The sequence below is a fragment of the Mus caroli genome, chromosome 7 (assembly GCF_900094665.2).
Source record: "Mus caroli chromosome 7, CAROLI_EIJ_v1.1, whole genome shotgun sequence".
Lineage (NCBI taxonomy): Eukaryota > Metazoa > Chordata > Mammalia > Rodentia > Muridae > Mus > Mus caroli.
The window spans coordinates 91,136,685-91,161,081 of record NC_034576.1 but is presented as its reverse complement, the minus strand read 5'-3'; the positions used below and the strand labels follow the sequence as shown (position 1 = coordinate 91,161,081).

Here is a 24,397-nt window from a genome sequence, read left to right as displayed (position 1 = left end):
CTAAGAAGGAGATCAAATCCAGGTCATAGCACAGAAAATATTTTCAACAAATTATAGAAGAAAAAAATTCTCAAATCTAGAGAAGATGTCTATCAAGGTACAAGAAGCATACAGATCATCAAATAGACCGAAACAGAAAGAAAATAATATTGGCACATAATAATCAAAACATTAAGGATACAGAACAAAGAAAGAATATTAAAATCTTTAATGGGAAAAATCTGAATAGCATATAAATGTAGACCTATTATAATAACACCCAAATCTTCAAGGGAGACTCTAAAAGACAGAAGAACCGGAAGAGATGTTCTACAGACCCTAAGAGACCAGAGAAGCCAATCTAGATTACTAAAACAAAGTCAGGCAACCACAATATTTATTCAATCACAATAGATAAAGTAAGAAATTGTATGATTAAAAACAAATCTATTAGGCCGGGGCCTAGTAAACACATAAGTGGATGCTCACAGTCAGCTATTGGATGGATCACAGGGCCCCCAATGGAGGAGCTAGAGAAAGTATACAAGGAGCTAAAGAGATCTGCAACCCTGTAGGTGCAACAACATTATGAACTAACCAGTACCTCTGAGCTCTTGACTCTAGCTGCATATGTATTAAAAGATGGCCTAGTCGGCCATCACTGGAAAGAGAGGCCCATTGGACTTGCAAACTTTTTATGCTCCAGTACAGGGGAACGCCAGGGCCCAAAAGTGGGAGTGGGTGGGTAGGGGAGTAGGGGGGGAGGGTATGGGGGACTTTTGGGATAGCATTGGAAATGTAATTGAGGAAAATATGTAATAAAAATATTAAAAAAAAAAAACAAATCTATGTTATACCTATCTGAAATCCAGCTTTATAGCAGGCATTACATTAGGAGAACTCCAAACTAAACAAGTTAAACATTTTCCTACAAACTAACTAACTAAATACATACATAAATAAATACAATCAAAACAACAAAACCAAAACCAACCAACCAGCAAAAAATCCCCACAGGAAATAAATAATGCCAGACCAACAAGTGGGAAACACACACACCAACAAAATTTTAGGGAATAGCAATGTTCATTCATAGCTCTCCACACTAATGGTCTCAATTACCCATAAAGTCACAGACTAGCAAAATGGATGTGAAAACAGATTCACTCTGTTTCATCCAAGCAACCCAATAACAAAGATAACAACACTTCAGATTAAAAGGATGGAAAAAAGATACCTCCTAATATAAAAGAATATACCAGCCTGACAAATACAAAGGCAGATGATCTCAACCAACCACTGGACTGAACTCAGGGTCCCCAATGGAGGAGTTGGAGAAGGGACTAAAGAAACTGAGGGCTTTGCAGTCTCATGGAGAGAGCAATAGTGTCAACAGGTCAGACCCCCAGAACTCCCAGGGAATGGACCACCAACCAAAGAATACACATGGAGGGACCCATGAAGCTGGCCTCATGTGACAGAGGATGGCTTTGCCTTGTTGGACATCAGTGGGAGGAGGGGCCATTGGACCTGAGGGTGTTCAATGCCCCAGTGTAGGGGAATGACAGGACAGGATGACAGGAGTGGGTGTGTGGGTAGGTAGGGGAGTACCATCATAGAGGCAGATGGAGGGGGAATGGGATAAGGGTTTCTGAAGGGGAGATCTGGAAGAGGAAAACACTTGAAATGTAAATAAAGAAAATATCCCATTAAAAATAAAAAAAATAAGAAGAAGGGGGAAAATTATCATGGGAGGCAGAGGGAGAGTGGAACCTGGGTGGGAGAAGGGACAGGGAAAGAAAAAGAGGGGGCAGATCAGGTATGGGACGAGATAGGAGAGAAGTCCAGAGGCCAGGAAAATAAATAGATATATGTTGCAGTGGGGAAGTCAGGGAACAGGGGAACCACTAGAAAATCCCAGTCACCATGGATGTGAGGGTTTCACAACACACAGTGAGGGTGACATTAGCCTAAATACCTAACAGTGAGAAGACAGAACCTGAAGAGACTACCTCCAGTCAAAGTAAATGGCAAGAAATAATCAAATTCAAGGTTGGAATCAATAAAATAAAATAACAATTAGTACAAGAAATAAAAGAATTAATTTATTATTAATTTATTTATTATTAATTAATTTATATATTAATTAAGACAAAGCATTAGTCTTTTTGAGAAATCAGTAAGATTGACAAATCTTTATTAAAATTAGGTAAAATAAAGAGACAGAAATATCGACCTTTTAAAATTTACAAATGAAAAGGAAGACATAACAATAGATATCAACAATAAAGAAAAAAATACGGACAAACTTTAAAAACCTATACTTTACCAAATTATAAAATCATATATATATATATATATATATATATATATATATATATATATATATAATCATCAAAGCTAAATAAAGATCAGAAAAGCAAATTAAATTGCACTACTGCCACTAATAAAATAGAAGCAGTAATTAGATATATCTCAACTTATATAAGTCCAGGAACTAATGGTTTGAGTACCTAATTTTATCGACTTTCAAAGAAGAGTTAATGCCAATACTGTTCAAATTAGTCCACAAAACAGGACATTGCCCTTTTCATTTTACAAGATAACTGTTCCTCTATTAACTAAACCATATAAAAAACCATCAAAAAATTATAGATCAATTTCCTTTATGTACACAGAAGCAAAACTACTCAATAAGTACTTGCAAACATACTATACTCTAAGATCACATAAAAAAGATCATCCACCTCGGTCAAGTAAGGTTCATCCCAGAAATGCAGGAATGTTTTAATATACATAATTTGATAGGTGTAATCTACCATATAAACAGACTGAAAGACAAAAACCACATGATCATCTCATTAGACACAGAAAAGTCATTTGACAAATCCAACACCCATTTACGATTAAAAAAAAAAAAAGGCTTAGTGAAATTAGGGATATAAGGGACATACCTCAACATGATAAGGGCAGTTTACAGCAATCCCATGACAACATCAACTTAAATGTAGAGAAATTCAAAATAATTCCATTAAAATCAGGAACAACACAAGGTCATCTGCTTTTTCATACCTAATCAGTATGGTAATTGAAGTCTTGAAGTCTTAGCTAGAGCATTAAGACAACTAAAAGAGAACAAGGGGTTGCAGATTAGAAAAGAGGAAGTCAGCATATCTTTATTTGCAGATGGTAAGATAGTACACATAAGTGACACTAAAAATGTCAATAGTAAACTCCTTCAACTGATAACCATTTTTGGAAAATAGCTGGATGTAAAATTAACTCAGAAAAGTCACTAGCCCTCCTAACATACTAATAACAAAAGGACTAAGAAAAAACTCAGGAAAATACCTTTCACAGTGCCGCAAATAATATAAAACATCTTGGAGTAATCTAACCATGCAAATCAAAGACTTGTGTGATAGAAAAATTTTAAGACATTGAAGAGTGAAGTTGAAGAAGATATCATAAAATGGAACAATCTTCCATGCTTATGGGGCAGAGGATTAATACAGTAAAAATGGCCATCTTACCAAAAGTAATCTCCAGATTCAATGCAACCCCCAGCAAAATTCAAGCACAATTCTTCACATATCTTCAAAAGAAAATTTTCAATCTGCCTCCAGGAATTGGGGTTGTTCCACAGACCTCTGTGCACAGGTCCTGCCAGGGGAGAAGCTGGTCTGCAGGGTTGTGTTCGGACTCCTGGACTCAGAGGTGAGATTGCCATTTTTTCTCCAGTGACTAAGGCAGGACCAGCCAGGAGCACACAGGCCACAGGAGCAGTGAAGCAGCTGGGACAGGGTCCTTCCAGCCTCCATCTGCACCCAGGAGCTGGGGCTATACTTCAGCCCCCTGTGCACAGATTCTGCCAGGGGAGAGCTGGTCTCCCAGGAATGCTGGCTTACAGGTTTATAGGCCCACAGGAGGGACAAGTTCAAGCCAGAGACAGCAAGACCAATTAATTCCAGAGATAACCAGATGTTGAAAGGCAAGTGCAAGAAACTTACCAACAGAAACCAAGGCTACATAGCATCATCTGAATCCAGTTATCCCACAACAGCAAATCCTGGATGTCCCACCACACCAGAGAAGCAAAATTTGGATTTAAAATCGCATCTATTTGATGCTGATTGAGGGAATCCAGAAGGACATAAATAGTTCCCTTAAAGAAATACAGGGAAACACCATTAAAGAGATAGAAGTCCTTAAAGAGGAAACACAAAAATTCCTTAAAGAATTATAGGAAAATACAACCAAAAAGGTGAAAGAATTGAATGAAACCATCCAGAATCTAAAAATTGAAGTAGAAATAATAAAGAAATCACAAAGGGAGACAACCCTGGACATAGAAAACCTAGGAAAGAGGTCAGGAGACATAGACGCAAGCATCACCAATAGAATACAAGAGATAGAAGAGAGAATTTTAGGTGCCGAAGATACCATAGAAAACATTGATAGAGCAGTCAAAAAATGTAAAATATAAAAAGATCCTAACTCAAAACATCTAGAAAATTCAGGACACAATGAGAAGACCAAACCTAAGGATAATCAGTATAGAAGAGAGTGAAGAATCCCAACTTAAAGATCCAGTAAATATCTTCAACAAAATTAAAGAAGAAAACTTCCCTAACATAGAGAAAGAGATGCCCATGAACATACAAGAAGTCTACAGAAATCCAAATAGATTGCACCAGAAAAGAAATTTCCCTGTCACATAATAATCAAAACACCAAATGCACAAGACAAAGAAAGTATATTAAAAGCAGTGAAGGGGGAAATGTCAAGATACATATAAAATCAGACCTATCAGAATTATACCAGAATTCTCAATAGATACTATGAAAGCCAGAAGATCCCTGGGAGATGTCATACAGACCCTAAGAGAACACAAATGCCAGCCCAGGCTACTATAGCCAGCAAAAGTCTCAATTACCATGGATGAAGAATCCAAGATATTACATGACAAAAACAAATTTACACAATATCTTTCCACAAATCCAGCATTTCAAAGGATTATAAATGGAAAATCCAACACAAAGAGGGAAACTATGCACTAGAAAAAGCAAGAAAATAATATTCTTTTAACAAACCAAAAATAAGATAGCCACATAAACTTAATTCCACCTCTAACAACAAAAATAATGGGAAGCAACAATTACTTTTCCTTAATATCTCTTAATATCAATGGATGCAACTCCCCAATAAAATGATATACACTAACAGAATGGTTATGTAAACAGGACCCTATATTTTGCTGCATATAGGAAACCCACCTCAGTGACAAAGACAAAAACTACCTCAGAGTAAAAAGCTGGAAAAAAACTTTCCAAGAAAATGGTCCCAAGAATCTAGCTGGAGTAGCCATTCCAATATTGCATAAAATCCACTTTAAACCTAAAATTATCAAAAAAATTAGGAGAGAGACACTTCATGTTCATCAAAGGTAAAATCTACCTAGATGAACTCTCAATTCTGAACATATATGATACAAATGCAAGGGCATCCACGTTCATTAAAGAAACTTTAGTAAAGCTCAAAGCATACATTGCACTGCACACAATAATGGTCCAATCTCATCAATGAACAAATCCTGGAAACAGAAACTAAACAGAGACACAGTGAAACTAACAGAAGTTATGAAACAAATGGATTTAACAGATATCTATAGAGCATTTTATCCTAAAACAAAAGGATATACCTTCTTCTCAGCAACTTTGTGGTACCTTCTCCAAAGCTGACTATATAATCAGTCACAAAACAGGCCTAAACAGATATTAGAAAACTGAAATAATCCTATGTGTCCTAGCAGATCGTCACAGACTAAGGCTGGTCTTCAATAACAACAAAAATAATAGAAAGCCCACATAAATGTGGAAACTGAAGAACACTCTAGTCAATGATAATTTATCCAAACTTATGGGACACAATGAAAGCAGTCCTAAGAGGAAAACTCATTGCTTGAGTGCCTCCAAAAAGAAACTGGAGAGAACATAAACTAGCAGCTTGACAGCACACCTGAAAGCTATAGAACAAAAGGAAGCAAATTCACCCAAGAGGAGTTGACAGCAAGAAAGAGTCAAACTCAGGGCTGAAATCAACCAAGTAGAAACAAAAAGAACTATGCAAAGAATCAACCAAACCAGGTTCTTTGAGAACAAGGCAGAAAAATCCTTAGTCAAACTAACAAGAGGGCACAAAGACAGTATCAAAATAGACAAAATCAGAAATGAAAAGGGAGAGAAAACTACAGAAGCTGAGGAAATACAAAATCTTCAGATCCTACTACAAAAGCCCATACTCAACAAAACTGGATAATCTGAATGAAATGGACAATTTTCTAGACAGATACCAGGTACCAAAGTTGAGGCAGGGTCAGACATATGACCTAAACAATCCTACAACCCCTAAAAAAATAGAAGCAATCATTAGTAGTTTCCTGACCAAAACAAAAGCCCAGGACCAGATGGGTTTAGTGCAGAGTTTTATCAGACCTTCAAATAAGACCTAAGACCAATACTCTTCAAATTATTTTACAAAATAGAAGTAGAAGGAACACTACCCAATTTGTTCTATGAAGCCACAATTACTCTGATACCTAAACCACACAAAGACCCAAGAAAGAAATAGAACTTCATACAATTTCCCTTATAAATATTGACGCAAATATACTCAATATAATTCTCACAAACCGAATCCAGGAACACATCAAAACTATCATCCATCATGAACAAGTAAGCTTCATCCCAGGGATTCAGGGATGGTTCAATATACTGAAATCCATCAATGTAATCCACTATATAAATAAACTCAAACACAAAAATAACATAATCATTACATTAGATGCTGAGAAAGCATTTGACAAAATTCAACACCCCTTCATGATAAAAATCTTGGAAAGATCAGGAATTCAAGGCACATACCTAAACATAGCAAAAGCAATATACAGCAAACCAGGTAGCCAACATGGATAGAAACTTGAAGCAGTCCCACTAAAATCAGGGACTAGACAAGGCTGTCCACTCTTTCCCTACCTGTTCAAGTCCTAGCCAGAGAAATTAGACAACAAAAGGAGGTGGAAGTGATACAAATTGGATCACCATTTGCAGATGATATGATAGTATGCTTAAGTGACCCAAAAATTCCACCACAGAACTCCTAAACCTGATAAACAACTTTAGCAAAGTGTCTGGATGTAAAATTAACTCTAACAAATTAGTAGCCTTCCTCTACACAAAGGATAAACAGGCTAAGAAAGAAATTAGGAAAACAACGGTCTTCATAATAGTCACAAATAATATAAAATATTTTGGTGTGATTCTAACTAAGCAAGTGAAAATTCTGTTTGATAAGAACTTCAAGTCTTTGAAGAAAGAAATTGAAGAAGATCTCAGAAGATAAAAAGATCTCCCATGTTCATGGATTGATAGGATTAATATAGTAAAAATAGCCATCTTGCCAAAAGCAATCTACAGATTCAATGCAATCCCCATGAAAATTCCAAATCAATTATTCATAGAGTTAGAAAGAGCAATTTCCAAATTCATCTGTACTAACAAAAATCCCAGGATACTGAAAACTATTCTCAACAAAAACAACAACAACAAAATACTCAATGATAAAAGAACCTCTGTTGGAATCACCATCCCTGACCTCAAGCTGGACTACAGAGTAATCATGATAAAAATTTCATGGTATTGGTACAGTGACAGGCTAGTAGATCAACTGAATAGAATTGAAGACCCAGAAATGAACCCACACACCTATGGTCACTCTATCTTTGACAAAGGTTCTAAAACCATCCAGTAGAGAAAAAAGCATTTTCAACAAATGGTGCTGGTTCAACTGGCATTTAGCATGTAGGAGAATGCAAATTGATCCATTCTTATCTCCTTGTACAAAGCTCAAGTCCAATTGGATCAAGAACCTCCACATAAAACCAGATACATGGAAACTAATTGCAAAGAAAGAGGGGAAGAGCCTTGAGCACATGGGCACAGGGGAAATTTTCCTGAACAGAACACCACCTTATGCTCTAAGATCAAGAATTGACACATGGGACATCATAAAATTGAAAACCTTTGTAAGGTAAGGGATACTGTCAATAGGACAAACTAAAACCCAACAAATTGGGAAAAAAATCTTTACCAACCCTACATCGGGTAGAGGCCTAATATCCAAAATATACAAAGAACTCAAGAAGTTAGACACTCCAGAGAACCAAATAACTCTATCAAAAATGGGGTACAGAGCTAAGCAAAGAATTCTCAACTGAGGAACACCGAATGGCTGATAAGTAATTAAAGAAATGTTCAACATCCTTAGTCATCAGGGAAATGCAAATCAAAACAACCCAGAGAATCTACCTCACATCAGTCACAATGGGTAAGATCAAAAACTCAGGTGACAGCAGATGCTGGCNAGGATGTGGAGAAAGAGGAACACTCCTCCATTGTTGGTGTGATTGCAGGCTGGTACAACCACTCTCAAAATCAGTTTGGTGTTTCCTCAAAAAAAATTGGACATAGGACCCAGCTATACCACTCCTAGGCATATACCCAGAAGATTCTCCAACATGTAATAAGGACACATGCTCCACTATGTTCATAGCAGCCTTATTTATAATAGCCAGAAGCTGGAAAGAACTCGGGTGTCCTTCAACAGAGGAATGGATACAGAAGATTTGGTATATTTACACAATGGAGTACTACTCAGCTATTAAAAACAATGAATTCATAAAGTTCTTAGACAAACGGATGGAACTAGAAAATATCATCTTGAATGAGGAAACCCAATCACAAAAGAACACACATGGTATGCACTCACTGATAAGTGAATATTAGCCCAGAAGCTCGGGATATGCAAGATACAGTTCACAGACTACATGACGCTCAAGAAGGAGGAAGACGCCAGTCTGGATACTCCTTCTTAGAAGGGGGATCAAAATACTCATGGAAAAGATATAGAGACAAAGTTTGGAGCAGAAACTGAGGTAAAGGCCACCCAGTGACTGTCCCTCCTAGGGATCCATCCCATATACAGTTACCAAACCTAGATAGTATTTTGGATGCTATCAAGTGCTTACTGACAGAAGTGTGATATAGCTGCCTCCTGAGAGGCTCTGCCAGTGCCTGACAAATACAGAAGTGCATGCTCACAGCCATCCATTGAACTGAGCACAGGGTCCCCAATGGAGGAGCTAGAGAATGGACCCAAGGAGCTGAAGAGGTTTGCAGCCCCACAGGAGGAATAACAATATGAACCAACCAGTATCCTCAGAGCTCTCAGGTATTAAACTATCAATCAATGAATACACATGGAGGAACTCAAGGCTCCAGGTGAATATGTAGCAGAGGATGGCCTTGTGGGGCATCAATGGGAGAAGAGGCTCTTGGTCTTGTGATGGCTCAATGCTCCAGTGTAGGGGAATGCCAGGACAGGGAAGCAGGAGTGGGTGGGTTCATGAGCAGCGGGAGGGGGATGGGATGGGGGGCTTGGAGAGGAAATGAAGAAAGGGGATAAAATTTGAAATGTAAATAAAAATATCTAATAATAAGAAAAGGAAAAGTTTCAGCTTATTATAAACAGACACATTCTCTCTCTCTCTCTCTCTCTCTCTCTCTCTCTCTCTCTCTCTCATGCACACACACACACACACACACACACAAATACAGACTAGCTGAAACACTTTTGAACAATGAAAAAAATCACCATCCTTGATTTGAAATTGTATTACAGGGCTGTGGTTTCAAAAACAGCATAATTGCATAAAACCAGACATGTTCATCAGTGGAATTAAGGTGAAGACACAGATATTTTCCTCTCTTCTTTGGATACCTGGTTTTTTGATTTTTGTTTTCTTTTTTTGTCTGTTTGCTTGTTTGTTTGTTTTATGTAAAGAAGCCAGAAATGCACCCTGGAAAATAAAACAGCATCCTCAACAAATGGTACTCATCACAATTGGATGTCAGTGTGAAGAATCCAAACAGAATCATACCTATCACCCTGCACAGAAGTGAATTCTGCATAGACATAAGACCTCAACATAAAACCATATACACTGTAACCCATAGAAGAGAATGCTGGAAATTGCTTGAACTCATTGGCACAGGAAAAGACGTTCTGAACGGAAAACTATCATCACAAGCACTAAGTTCAACAATTATTAAATTTGATGGTAAGAAACTAAAGTTTTCCTATAAGTCAAAAAATCTACTTTAGATTTGCAATGATATGTTGTTGTTGTTGATGTTGTTGTTGTTGGTGGTAATAATGGTAGAGGTTTGTGTGTTTGTATGTGTGTGTGTGTGCATGTGCGTGTGTGTGTGTGTGTGTGTGTGTGTCTGCATGGCATGTGTGGTGTTCCAGGTGTGTGGTGTGTGTATATGTAATGAATATACAACTGTTCTTACCAGGAAAGAATGAAACAACTTGCTGTGTTACTTTCCAGGTTATAGACTTGAAACAGTTTCTCAATAATCTTGACCTTTGCAAATGTAACTCCAATGGCTGGACAAAGGGACCACAAAAGCCACTTTTTTTGTTTCCCTGTGCTACTGGCTGCACAGCTATTCCTGGATTTTATGTGGATGCTTAAAATTCAAACTCAAAACTTCATGCTTATAATGCAAGCCCTCTTCTCCATTCACCCATTTATTTGATTGGTGTTCTCAACGTCATAATGGAGAAAAAATTTGCTGTATTAAAATAAATAAATTAGCAGTAATAATTTTATCTGTAACTGAGATATCTATGAAGGTAAAAAGTTTTATAATTTTAAAGCCTTTAGCATGAATCTCACTGAGACAACAGGAAAGTGAAGAGATTTATAATATTCTTTTACTCTCCTGGGATGCAAATCCTCACTGTACACACGTGGATATATATATATATATATATATATATATATATATATATATATATATATATATGGTAAACATGAATGTGACAGTCAATTCTCATTCTCAGAGAATGAGAAAGAATCTTCCCTCCAGTGAACAGAACTCTCCAAAGGAGGGACATTTTAATAACATTAGATTCACTTTAGGATTTCAGTGATTAAAAGTTCCTGAAAAAAATTTCCAATTATCTCTGAAACTCTTCAAAATTTTTGACAGTTTCCTTTGAAACTTAAGAAAGTAGTACTCCCCCCACAGCCCAATCTATTGAAAGAGAAGCAATTTTGAAATGAAATGGTGGAACAAGATTGACACTGTGAATTTTTGAGACTTATGAATTTTGTGAGCTGTAATTAACTTATCAAAGACTTTCTAAAAGATTTCAGCTAGGTATATTTCTTGTGCACAGAACATGGATCTTAGTTTTCATGTCTTTCAATCATACTTCATAACTTGACATTTACTTGATAATTTTATTTTAAGCATTTAACTAGTGGCAAAGGTAAGTGAAGAATACATACTAGAAAGACACAGAATCTAGCAAAGCCATTATTGGCCACACAAAGCTATTAAGGAGTTCCTAACGCATTCTAAGGACCGAATAAAGTCATGGACAGTAGCGAGAAGGATTTAAAAATGTCTCAGAGTAAAAGGGTTTCTGAGGTTAGACATACAAAAAGTGGAATGGGATGGAGATGAGATGGCTCCGAAAGCATACCAGGACCAAAAGAAGTCATAAATATTCCTGCCATTTTCCAAGGTTAATATATTCCCAAATTTTTGTTTTCCTTTACCTCTTCAAACCTTTCCTTATAATCTTTGCTACTGTCCTTCAAATTCATGACCTTGTCTTTCATCAATTGTTATCTGAAGTACTATGTTTGTTCAGGGTAAAACTGAAAGAAGAATGATTGTAATTGAGACATCTTAAAAAATATCTTAGAAATATATTATGGTTCATAAATATGATCATGTAGCATTAATGATCCATACGGTTTTATATACAAATCACTTTGCTCACTTCATTGAATTGTAGATTCAGTTTGATCATTATCTAGAGACAAAAACATTTGTTTCTGTTGCTAAAAAAGTTTTCTAGTTAATTAATATAGCCCTTACATACATTTGTGAAGCAGAGCATCATGGTCATCAGAACAGATATGGCCTCATGTTTCCTCTGATGTATAGTAAGATTATTTACCATGTACTCCCATGTGAGGAGCAGGTGTAGCAGCAGTCCCAAGATGGCGCCTGGGACTGTAGCCAAGTCTTATGACTTGCACCTGACTTCCTTATACACCTGAAAATAAGCCGCATCCATCGTGAGAACTGCGCAGGTACACAATGATGCAAGATCGGACCATATTCTGGTCAATGGACTGCTGTTACATGGACTGGATTGAGAGGATATATAAGGGATTGCGATTGGGGTCCAGTTGGTTGTTGTTTTTTTCCTGGAGATTTTGATTTCTGGAGAGAGATTCATGCATGATGTTGAAAGGTTCCAGAATAAACTTCTTTGAGAAGAACATAGTGTTGTCGCTCTTTTCTGCTGGTCGGAATGGGAAGCGACACTCCCACCCATTGCTCTACAATGACACAGATTGGTTTCTCCTCAACATCAGTAAATATAAAATTTTCCAAATGAGATTTGAAATTCAACCAGTGTCTTCTGGAAGGTAACATTCCACAAATTATCCCTCTCCAGCATTTGCTTGACCGCTCGTTAGACTTGCCAGATATTAAAAACAGGAGAGTTAAAAGAGTTGTTTTTCTAGAGTTCTCTTGAGGTATATATAACATAGAAATGGCAGAATTCATATTAAAACTTAGATTTAGTTGTATATGGCTGCAAGATATGATCTCTTGAGTAGATCATAAAATCTTGTCATTATGGCAATTATTGTCATGAAAGAATTTTTTTAAAATCTAAAAATTTCTCAGTAAGGTAGTTTTTAGTGGTTTACAGTTATAGATGATCTATGAAACAGACAGAGGTGTTGATCTCCCCTTGGATTATTCTACAATCAAATCATCTCTTAAAGAGTAGAATAGAGAGAAATTTTGTTTGTACTTGCAAGATTCTCTAAATCCTGTTTTCCAAACAAGGATAAATAAAACTTAAAAGTAAAATTGGGCAATGCTAAGAGTACACTTTGATTTCATTTTAATTTCAACAGATCATAACTGAGTGCCTACTCTAATAATCTGCTTTGAGTATGCAATGTCAGGAGTTGAAGATATTATAGGGAAAGAACAATTTCTTCCTGAATTGGCCCACAATTTTATTTTAGGTGGAAAACCATCAAATCTCTGAATTCTAAATCTGGTTGTCTATAAGAATAACATATCATGTTTTCTAAAAATACAGAACATGATTATCTGGGCTTTGGCCAGCAAGTTCTACTTATATCAAGAATCACGTCATTCTGATGAAAAGCCACACAAAATAATCACTGGGTTAGTTATTTGCTGGCCTTTTTTTCCTTGTGGTTTTTGAAACTATAAATAAACCTGTCTTAAAAACACAGTGAAGAATGAAGATCTGCATATTTCAGTCAACAGAACATGTTGGAAACATGAAAAGAAAGGGTTTCAAGGTGATGAGCTTGATTATAAAGAACAGGACAGTGGAGGTTAGCAAAGTGTGATTATTTTTTGACTGATGTATATATCTTAGGCACTTTGATGAGAGATAGCAAAAGTCTTGTTTGATGGTAGATGAAGACCATAAAGTGTAGGCTTGAATGACTTAAATAGACATCCCATGTGGTATCTTGTATTCAATGAACTGTCAGTGTTTGAATGAAGTACAGTTGTTAGGGTAGCAGTTAGGAGATGCAGGTGACCAGGCTGAGGACTGAGATAGAGAGCATCATACTTTACCAGTACTTAAAATTGATTCTAAAGAGGAGAATTATAAGACATTTCCAATGAGACAAATAATGCCACAAATAAATGCTTGTGGGGAAATGGTACTGTTTACTATAGTCAGAGTATTACTCTGTCAATTTAAAAGTTGGCAATGACCTCAGAAAAGGTTGTAAGAATGGTGTAATGTGATTTAAAATAATTTTATCTTCCTTCATTTCTTTCTGACATTTTAAAACTAACATGACATATTCTGTTTTGCTTTGTTTTGTTTGTTTGTTTGTTTTGTTTTTGTTTTTTGTTTGTTTGTTTGTTTTGTTTTTTGAGACAGGGATTCTCCCTGTAGCCTTGGCTGTCCTGGAACTCACTCTGTAGTCCAGACTGGCTGGACTCAGATTGTCTCTTCCTCCCAAGTGCTGGAATTAACAGCATGGGCCACCAATGCCTGGCTGACCTATTCTTTATTAGGACCTCCATTTTATTCTGTTATAGCACAGGACTTACTCTTGAAGACCATCAATTCTTTTCTTTTAACATCCATAATAGAATTACCTTATTCACACCAAAGTCAGTACACATTAGGCAGAGTAAAATGTATTGTTGCTGAGTGCCTTTCTGTATAAACTGTATGAAAATCAACAAATTCCATATAAAAATCCACATCTGTGAATGTAAAGTCCTATAAGCTCTGTAGAAGAATCACTACTAAATCTATTTGCATGTATTCTGTTGAATGACATAAAACTAGTTCCCTTGGAAAAGCAGTTAATGCCAGTAATATTCACATAACCTTATTTAATGGCTATTCCTGGTTGTTGACTTTATCTGGAATAAACTACAATCCAGAATTGGAGGGCTCACCTGTGATCCAGATCTTAAGGCTGTAAGACACAACATTCTGACCTAAATCTTAGCATGGAGATCTTGAGACATAGTGACCATAAAAACCTTCAGTCCAGACAAAGTAATACAACCTTTAATCCCAGGAGACTGAGGCAAGTAGATCTATAAATTCAAGGTCAGCCTGGGACAAAGCAATCCTGTTCCCAGGCATGGTGGTATACACCTTTAATCTTAGCCACTCCTCCTGCTGGAGGCCAACATAAGGACATTGGAAAAAAGGAAGATTCATTCTTCTTTGACTGCACTTGCCAGCAAATCTGTTGGAACTTACTTCTACAGAAGACCAGCTGTAACAATTATCCTTGTGGGACTGAGCAACTACTGGATTCTTAGACTTCCCATTCACAGCTGACCATTGTTGGGTTAATTAGACTTCAGACTATAAATCATCATAATAAATTCCCTCAGTTTATAGAGACATTTCATAAGTTCTGTGACTCCACAGAACCCTAACTAATATACCTCATATATGTTCTTCCATAAAGTAAAGTAAAATCAAACACATAATTGTTAATAGGGAATATACATGGTAAAGCAGTTTGAAATGTGGGTTCAAATCCTGGTTCTCCCACCATTTAGCCTAAAGGTATTTTGTTTTATGGATTTTACTTTATTTTTCTATTTCTGAGAATTTCACAGATGTAAACATATATAAAGCATCATTAAATATCCTCCATCACTCCTTCCAATTATTTTCTTTTCCCCATAATATGAGCACTTCCAAATTTTATGTATCTTTTCTGATAATGCACTAAGTCTAGTTAGTGCCTATGTGTGCATGGTTGTGAGGTCATCCACTGGAGCATAAGAAAAAAATCGGCAACCACATCTTTAAAAAGAAGGGTTCTTCCTCAATCTGCAACTACCCGTTGCCAGTAGATTCTCAGTACAGGGTCAAGTCACATACGTATGCTGTTATTTTCACTTGATCTTGTGCATTTTAAAACTGTTTTAAGTTTATTGTCCTCAACCATATTTTTAGATGTAACAGGATCTTACAATGAGAATGTTACGGAGATTAAAAATTACGGCAATAAATGAAAAACATTTATCACCATACTATAGCACAATAAACACATTCAATAAAATATAACGGGGCACATTCATTACAGAAAGGGAAAAGTAACACTTTCTTTTTCTAAGAAATTAGTCTTTTTCATTGGAACACAGGGCTAAGGATAACGAATGGATTGGATACCTGAAATCCTGGTCATTGTAATCCTCTCACAAGTGTGGTAAACCTCAACACTGAGACTACATTCCTTAATATTTTCAGGACTTTAGAAAATAAAGAATTTAGATATAGGAATTATTAAAGATGGCTTAGTGGGTAAAAGTGCCTGCTTCCAAGCTTTGAAATCTGAGTTAAATATCTGAAAATCCACTGGAAAAGAGATCAGAATGTTCCCAAATTCTCCATGGGCAATTAGTGCACCATGATATTGTGCTCCTTTTTATGTATACACAGATGGATAAACAAAATAAATATAATTGTAACAAAATGAACACAAAGGCAAATGAGGGTCCCTCTTCCTCGTTTAATTCAATGTGTTTATTATACATTTAGCAACTAAAATGCTGTAACATTTCCCTTATGACACTTGGTCATGTTTGATTTTGCATGTTTATGATGTTAGTATAAAAGATTATTAAGTAATAATTGTTAGAATAAATCTCTTCAGATTCATAGATTCACACCCCCAACCTGATCTTTGGCCCTCCTCAACACCTCCTTGTCCACTCACTGATTTTTAGCAATGAGAAAGTGCTACTTTCAGCTTTTTTCTGTATTATGCTTAATATATATTTAAAATTTTCTGTTAAGAAGGTATACTACATACACCTCACTAATTTTTCCCCCAGGGCTGACTTGGCAGATAAGGTGTGGCTGAATGGCTACTGATATCTTAGAAACACAAACTGAACACATAATCTGTAAATTAGTAGTTCATCAATTTGTATTCTAAGACTAATTAGGAAAGCAGTAAAAGGTATCATCTAATCATGAAATATGCTTTTGAATAAATTTTATTGAAAATTTCAGTCCCTGGCAGAGAATCTTTAACAGTTGACACTTGCATGTTTATGGTGAAAACAGGCTGGCATTGCTTTCACTTCTCTTTGGTTAAGTGGTATCTTTAGGGGTGGAGGGCATGTAGAATATAACAATGATGTTGATGAATGACTCTCGAGTATAAGAAGACTCAGGTTTTGTCAGAGAGGTGTCCTAATAGGATATATGCCTCTGAGCATTGTCTCTCCCTGAGAGAACCACTGATAATTTGGTTTCTCCTGATATTTGTTCTGTGGTATTGGCTCTGACTGTTTTGGACATATAAGCAACTGAACAAAAGGAAAATGCAGAGGTGAGAGGAATGACTTCACAGTAATTCTGTTGGTTTTCAGAACTCATGATATGCAGAACTCCCAGCACACCTGCTCTTACTTCTTATATTTCTCAGTCCATCCCAGAGGAGATAGTATGGCAAACATCTTCATACTAGGACAAGGACCATCCATGGCAAAAAGCCAGAACCATCCCATTGTTGAATGTGTAACTCATACATTCCACATAGTGTGTAGCTTTGCCTTTTGTACTGATTACAAACAAGGCTATAATTTATTTCTTGTACTAATAAACTACTTTTGGACATATTTTAGGTTTATGGAAATATTTAACAGAAAGTATATAGTTTGTATATAACATATAATTTCCATATCTAGTTTCCTCAAATATTAACATTTACATTTAGTGGTAAATTATTTTTATTATTGTTATTCATTATTATTATTATTACTAGTAACAGAATATTGACTAATGGTCACAAATTATATTAATATCCCCTTTTTGTGGTGTGCATATTGTAGCTTTAGCTAAGAATATTGACATTTATCCACTGTTATAGTATCATCCAGAATAACTCCATATCCTAAATATCTTTTATTCTACCTATTCATCCTTTGTCTCTGTTCTTTAAAGCTACTGACATTCACTATTGACTTTACAACCTTTAAAGTTATGCTTCTTTCAAATGGTCATACAATTAGAATCAGTGTGTAGATTTCTTGTGTATGATGTTTGGAACTAAAAAATTAGTCTTTGTGTGGATACTCCAGTGCACTCCATTCCTGATTTACACTTTATCTGGCTACTGAGAGCCCACGCTAACCTCATACTTGCTCCTCTAACACCTACCCAAATTGTGTTCAGTTGACAGCCATAGTGAACTTTTAAAGATATAAACCCTCAATTAAATACTGACAGGATTTCACTGAAATCCTTAATACTGCCAACAGAGCCTTATATTTGTTACTGATTACCCATCCCTCCAGATCCACCCCAGCCACTTTCTTCCTTATTTAGTTCAACCCTTCTCCACTGAATGATTCAAAATACTGTATGTGGAGTTACTAACCTGCCATCGGATCTATGTGTATGACATCTATTCCGCCTGGAAAGGTGTCCTTTCCTATTCTATGTTTAAGTATTGCAATCATATTAATTCTTCAGTCTCTGATGAGCTGAGCTTTATTTAGGAAGACTTCTATGGTGCTTGCATCATATTGGAGCTATGGTTACTGCCTTACCAGTACCACCTATGCATACGTCATAGTATCCTCAACAAATATAGCTGGTCAATAATCTATTAGATTATCATCACCATTAGCTTCATCAACAACAACATTACTATTCTTTTTAAGAGAGCATGTTTCATAGAGCTTTGCATCTTTCAGTCACAACCCATAATAATGCTCAAAGCATATTAATAAGTATTACCTAATAAAACTAAACATGCTATGAATAAAGTCCAGGGAGTAATTGCATTAAGTTAGGAAAACTATGTTAAACACAACTGATACCAGCTGAGGAAAATACCATTTCTTTTAACAGCTAAATAAACCTAATGAAAAATCTTTATCATACACACTCAGCCATATGTCAGAGATTCTTTGTGATTTCATTCCTTTTCACTTCTCCAGCTATATCTGTTGTTGTTTCTTTCTCATATCTGATGTTGTAGTGATGGTGGGCTGCATGTGATGGATGCCTTCATAGACACTGGTTTATATCTCAACTCTGTGTTATGCACAAAACCTTTCTTTGTTGAATAAAATACCCTTTCTTCTTTCTAACAAATTAATCTTCCTATAACTCAGATGTCAATGCCATCAGGGAGAGTTTATCAGTTCCAACCTAGGACACGTGTTGCTTGGGAATGCCATATGATGCTATGTTATTTTGTATCACAGCAGAAATGTTTAACACACTACTAATGCAGTAAACTGAATACTACCACTTAACACATTAAACCAATATTACCAGAAAACCTCCTCTTTTGTTAAGTTTCCACCCTGGAGTCTGAGAATAACGTCTGTGATGATGCCTTGTCATGTTGACTGTAATATTCCCAGTAAATAACTACATCCCTGGCAATATTTACATTACAATGGCTGTCTGACCTATGTTTCAAAAAATTCATTAGGCTATTATTAGCAAAGAGAATTAAGCTGTATCAAATTTGTTCAAAGTAGATTCCTGAAATAATCAGGATAGTATTTCTTTTTCATTCTTCAGTCTAGTTTCTCTAGGAAAGTTCTATGATTTGCTGACTTTATTATGACTGCCCAAGTCTCTGTATATTCAGAATGACAAAAAGAGATACTGTGTCCTAACTGCAACTTAAGATACCATAGGATCATTGAGTCAAAGCACTTAGCACTTGAGTTGTCATGTAAAAATTATCCCCAAAGTAGGATTTGTCCAGGATCACTTAGTTCATATTCTAGTTTTTTGCTTTCTTGCTTAAAAAAGCAAGTATTCTCCATTGTAACTTTTATGGTAATAATATTTACTTATTGTATATATGTGTATCAGTATGTGTTCTTCCATGTGTATCTACATAAATGTGAGCATCCTGATGTTTCTGCGTGTCTGTGAGTGAGGATCAGGTATTGGGACTCTCCTTCTATCATGGTCACTGACAGTTAAACTCAGGTTGTTGAGTTTGGCAAGCACCTTTATTCACTATAGCATCTTGCTAGCCCCCTACAGTTCCTTTTTGATGAGGGCATTCTGCCAAATTTGATTGCTTCCTCCATCAAGCCGTTCAATAAACTGCTTGTTTCTCTATTGTAACAATTATCAATCTCTATTAAACTGACTGTTGAAATCTATGTCTTCTCTCTCTGTAGGCCCCCTTTCAAAATATGGAAATTTGTTTTATTAAGTCACGCAAATCAAAGGCTTAATTTGGAGGCTAGTCAATAAACACATCAATTACTTGTATGAATACATCAGACAACATATATACAATTAGTATAAAAAGTAGAACTATCCATAAAGGACATAAATATGTAAGCTATGATAGGTCTGAATACATGAAGATAAAGTGTTATCTTCAATATTGACTTTAGAGAAAGAATTTCATAAAGCAACCATGGTGTTGTTCATAGTTGACTGGCTTGGTACTGTCAGTATTTTCTTGTTTCAACTTTATAAGAACTTGTCAAATATATATAATTGCCTTATTTTTCAGATGAAGAAACATGAATTCAGAGAAATGAATATACAGTCTTCCAGGCCTGGGTTTCATCTGCAGATGCCTCATCTGAGATTCTTGTCAAAGGATTCTTTCAGAGCTATAATTGCTGTGGGATATTTTAATTCTTCTTGAGTTTCCTTCATACTTTCATAGTAGCATAATTTGTTGAGGGTGACAAGTTGACTACTTCCAAATGGCCAAAGAAATCTACTTGCCAATCATAAGATATAATGGATGATAAAGATACTGACTTCCTGGGAGAAATGATCAATTCCTTGTACTTTAATGGGTGGTTTCTGAGTGTTTACAAATCATTTTCTTCCATAGAATAAAAACTTTTTGGAGGTATAAGCTGCATTCAGTCCTACTCTTTATCTCTAACATGTAGGATATGTAGGTATCTCAAACACAAGAGCTGTCAAAGAAATCATCATAATATCCACACAATTATGTGTCTTCCTCATATGCTTGTAAAAGTTCTAGAAATCCTGGCAGAAGTAAACACTCAAATCAGATTCAGGATTCTCATATGTGTATATATGAGACATGAAACTAAGGGAAATTAGATATTCATCTCTGCCTATGCTGATGAGAATGTAGCCCAGAAGCTAAACCTCTGACTATTCTCTTTTTATAAACTAATGATCTTCAGAGCTAGAAGTTATCTCTATCCCATGTAGTAAGTCTTAGAGATCAAGATATTTCTAAGTTTTCATTTTAGGAAATAACAAGCTACTATTTATGTTGTCTTATTTTTAAACACATAACAAGCAAAGATTGGAAGCTAGGGATAACAAAACATATGTGGTTATGTATTAAAATTTCTTGATGTTGACCCACGGGACTTTGTTCTCTGTGTTTGTGATGCATAATAGCAGAGAATATTTTCATGAACTTGAATAGATTCCATTCTTGTGAACATTTTTGGTCATGGGTAGCTCAAATTAATAAGGACTTTTTCCATAAAAACAAGGTATAAAATAAAAGAAAAATGGAGATAAAAAGAATGCCTTTGATCAATACATCCTTGGTTTAAAGGCTACTTGTACATTGTCATTGGGAGCTTGGTCTGCAGTTCTAACACCATTATCAATAACTATCATGTATAGTATGAAGACGCAGCAATATGCAAAGTGATTTCAAATGCTTACTTATGAATATTTCTACAACAGTATTAATGTATGCTTTCTAACACACATAGACAAACATATATACACATACCACATGGAACTGTCCCCAACAATCTTGTCTTTATACCCACTGATTACTGCAGCTCTCATCTTTCATTAGTGCACTTCATTTTGCAGTTGATATTGATTAGCACATAGACCCATATTTGGTCAATATGCAGAAAATAAGAGACTCTGTAATACTCAAATATAAACAGTACATCTATGTCATACCTGCTCCTTTGAAGATCCAGGGATGATAGGGGAAGAGTAGAAATAAAGAGTGTAAAAATCCAAGGTAGTAGATGATTATAGTAAAACTGTTTTCCAGACACAAAAGTACCTAGGCCCACATAGATTCTCCATGATTGTGCAAGCCTCCACAAGACCTCCCAAAGTCTAGATAAGTTCAAATTCCACCATAGATGGGAGAGAATTTCATGATACATCACATCTGGCTAAAGGATTAGTGAACTGTTATCTACTTGTGTAGATAGGTTCATTTTCTTTCTATATTTGGCCCCATTCTCTGGTGAAAGCCCTTACAACCTGTCTACATACTGGCAGTAGTTGGTTGTGAAATAATAAGCACATGAAATTTGGAAGGAGACATCATTGTACAGGGGAGACACTAGAGGAGAGGAAATAGGAGGTGGTGATGAAATTTTCAAACAAAAAGGAAGAGATCATTGGTATAGAAGTGATTTTATACTTCTTCAGTTACACTTCTTCAGCAGTCTGAATCTGTTTAACACAGAATATTTTTATTCCTGTTTGCCACTGATGTTATTCACTTAGAAATTTTGTATATTCCCCTAACTCCTCCATTAGGAGGTGAAGGGATTTGCAACCCCATAGGAAGAGCACCAATATCAACCATCCAAACCCCCAGATCTCACAAGGACTAAAACACCAACCAAAGAGTGAACATGGAGAGACCCATGACTCAAGCTGCATATGTAACAGAGTATTGCCTTCTTTGGTATCAAAGGGAGGGGAGTTCCTCATAGAAGCAAGGGGGTTGGGGTAGCAATTTGCAGAGGAGAAACTGGGAAGGGAGAAAACATTTTAATTGTAAATAAATATCCAATAAAAAGAATAAAAAAGAAATTTTGCATATTATTTTTCTATGGAGAATGTTATGGTAAGTAAAAAATAATGACATCAAATTTTATAGTTATTAAGAATCTATCCATGACAATGAGTGTGAAAAATAAATAAGTTTTAGTGACAGAATCAACACTGTGTACCAGCCAGAATGTAGGTTGAGATATCAGGAAAAGAACACAGAAGGAAGTACAGTTTGCTAAACTGACAGCTAAGAAAGTGGCAATATCAATGACTTCATAGTTGATTCATGAAGTAATCTGATCTTATTTAAAAATCCAGATTTGATGTGGCCATTCTTCATTTATATTATGTTGATATTGTTGATGTTGCTCCTGCTTCTCCTCATCCTTGCACAATGTCCCAGAACCCAAGGCTGGCATGGAACTCCCAGGTATCCAGTTTGTCCTCTAATTCCTTGGAATTCTTCTCCATCAACCTCCCAGATCCTGTGATCACAGGTGGGGAAGATGAATATTCTCAACCCTGTTCTTTCTCAATAAAAATGTTTTATTATATAACCCTAAAAGGTACAAGACATTTATTTTGTTTTTAAAAATGTTGACATTCATCACATTGTTACTCTTGATGCATGGCATTTTCCTCCATTTTCCCAAAGATAACTGTTACTTAATAGTGAAATAAAATCTCTGCTTCCCAAGCATGCCATGGTCAGTAAACAATTTAAGAATATAGTCTCTGTAGCATTCATTTTGCTGTGAAATGAAATAAAGCAGGTCTCAGGAAACACATTTATGTGTCCATTAACTGTTTTCACACTGGTAAAAATCTTCAGTTTGTACCTGTTGCTGTCATCTCTGCCAGCTTTATATCAACACAGCAATCTGCAATATTAACCTGTACAGGACCAGCTTAGTTACATAGACTCTGAGACACAGAGAACTTGGAAAAAGTAGGGTGTCCTCTTTTTTTTTTTCTAACCAGTAAACAGAGTTTGGGGATAAACCTGGTGCATCCTTGTCCAACAAGCATGAAGGCATCCCTCAGTGTACCTGAAAAGATTGGACTGCAGTTTTATAGTTCACTGCCAAAAGTTGTGAGCTCTGTCTTTTTATTCACATGAACTGTAAAATGATTAATCACCCTTTCATCATAATCTGCAATGTGATACCATCCTATCAACATGTCTGATGGCTTAGAAATCCACTTGAATAATACTGTTTTCCACACTACATCTACTACTCTGCCTCATGCACCTCCCTCCCGACTGTACTCATGAGGCAGTTATGTAGTCAATTTGCAATTATGAACTATGGTGTGTAACACTACTACCTGGGCTAGTTTCCCAGTGTTATTTCTCAAAGTAATAATGATCCAATCCCCTTTTGAGAATGTACTGACTTAGATAAGTAATTGTATTCCTCCTACCTATGATTTTTTTTTTTTAGAATACTTGATTTTTTTTATTGGATATTTTCTTTATTTACATTTCAAATGTTATCTCCTTTCCTGGTTTCCCCTCTGAAAAACACCCTCCCTTTATCCCCTCCCCACTCCCCCTGCTCACCAACCCATCCACTCTTGCTTCCTGGGCCTGGCATTCCTTCACACTGGGGTATAGAGTGTTCTTCATAGGACATAGGGCCTCTACTCCCATTGGTGTCTAACTATGCCATCCTCTGCTGCATATACAGCTGGAGCCTTGAGTCCCATCATGTGTGCTCTTCGCTTGGTGCTTTAATCCCTGGGAGATCTGGGGGTACTGGCTAGCTCATATGGTTGTTCCTCCTATGGAACCCCTTCAGCTCCTTGGGTACTTTCTCTAGCTCCTCCATTGGGGATCTTATGCTCAGTACACTGGATGGCTGTGAGCATCCACCTCTGTATTTGTGAGACACTGGCAGTGTCTCTCAAGAGATAGCAATATCGGGATCCTGTCAGCAAGCACTTGCTGGCATCCACAACA

At 36.2% G+C, this 24,397-nt stretch overlaps 1 protein-coding gene across 8 annotated transcripts in view; it reads right to left on the bottom strand.

Annotated features, from left to right (window-relative positions):
* Nucleotides 1–24,397, bottom strand: part of Grm5 (glutamate metabotropic receptor 5) — a 910,014-nt gene that overhangs the window by 191,668 nt on the left and 693,949 nt on the right. The gene's annotated exons all lie outside the window — the stretch shown is intronic.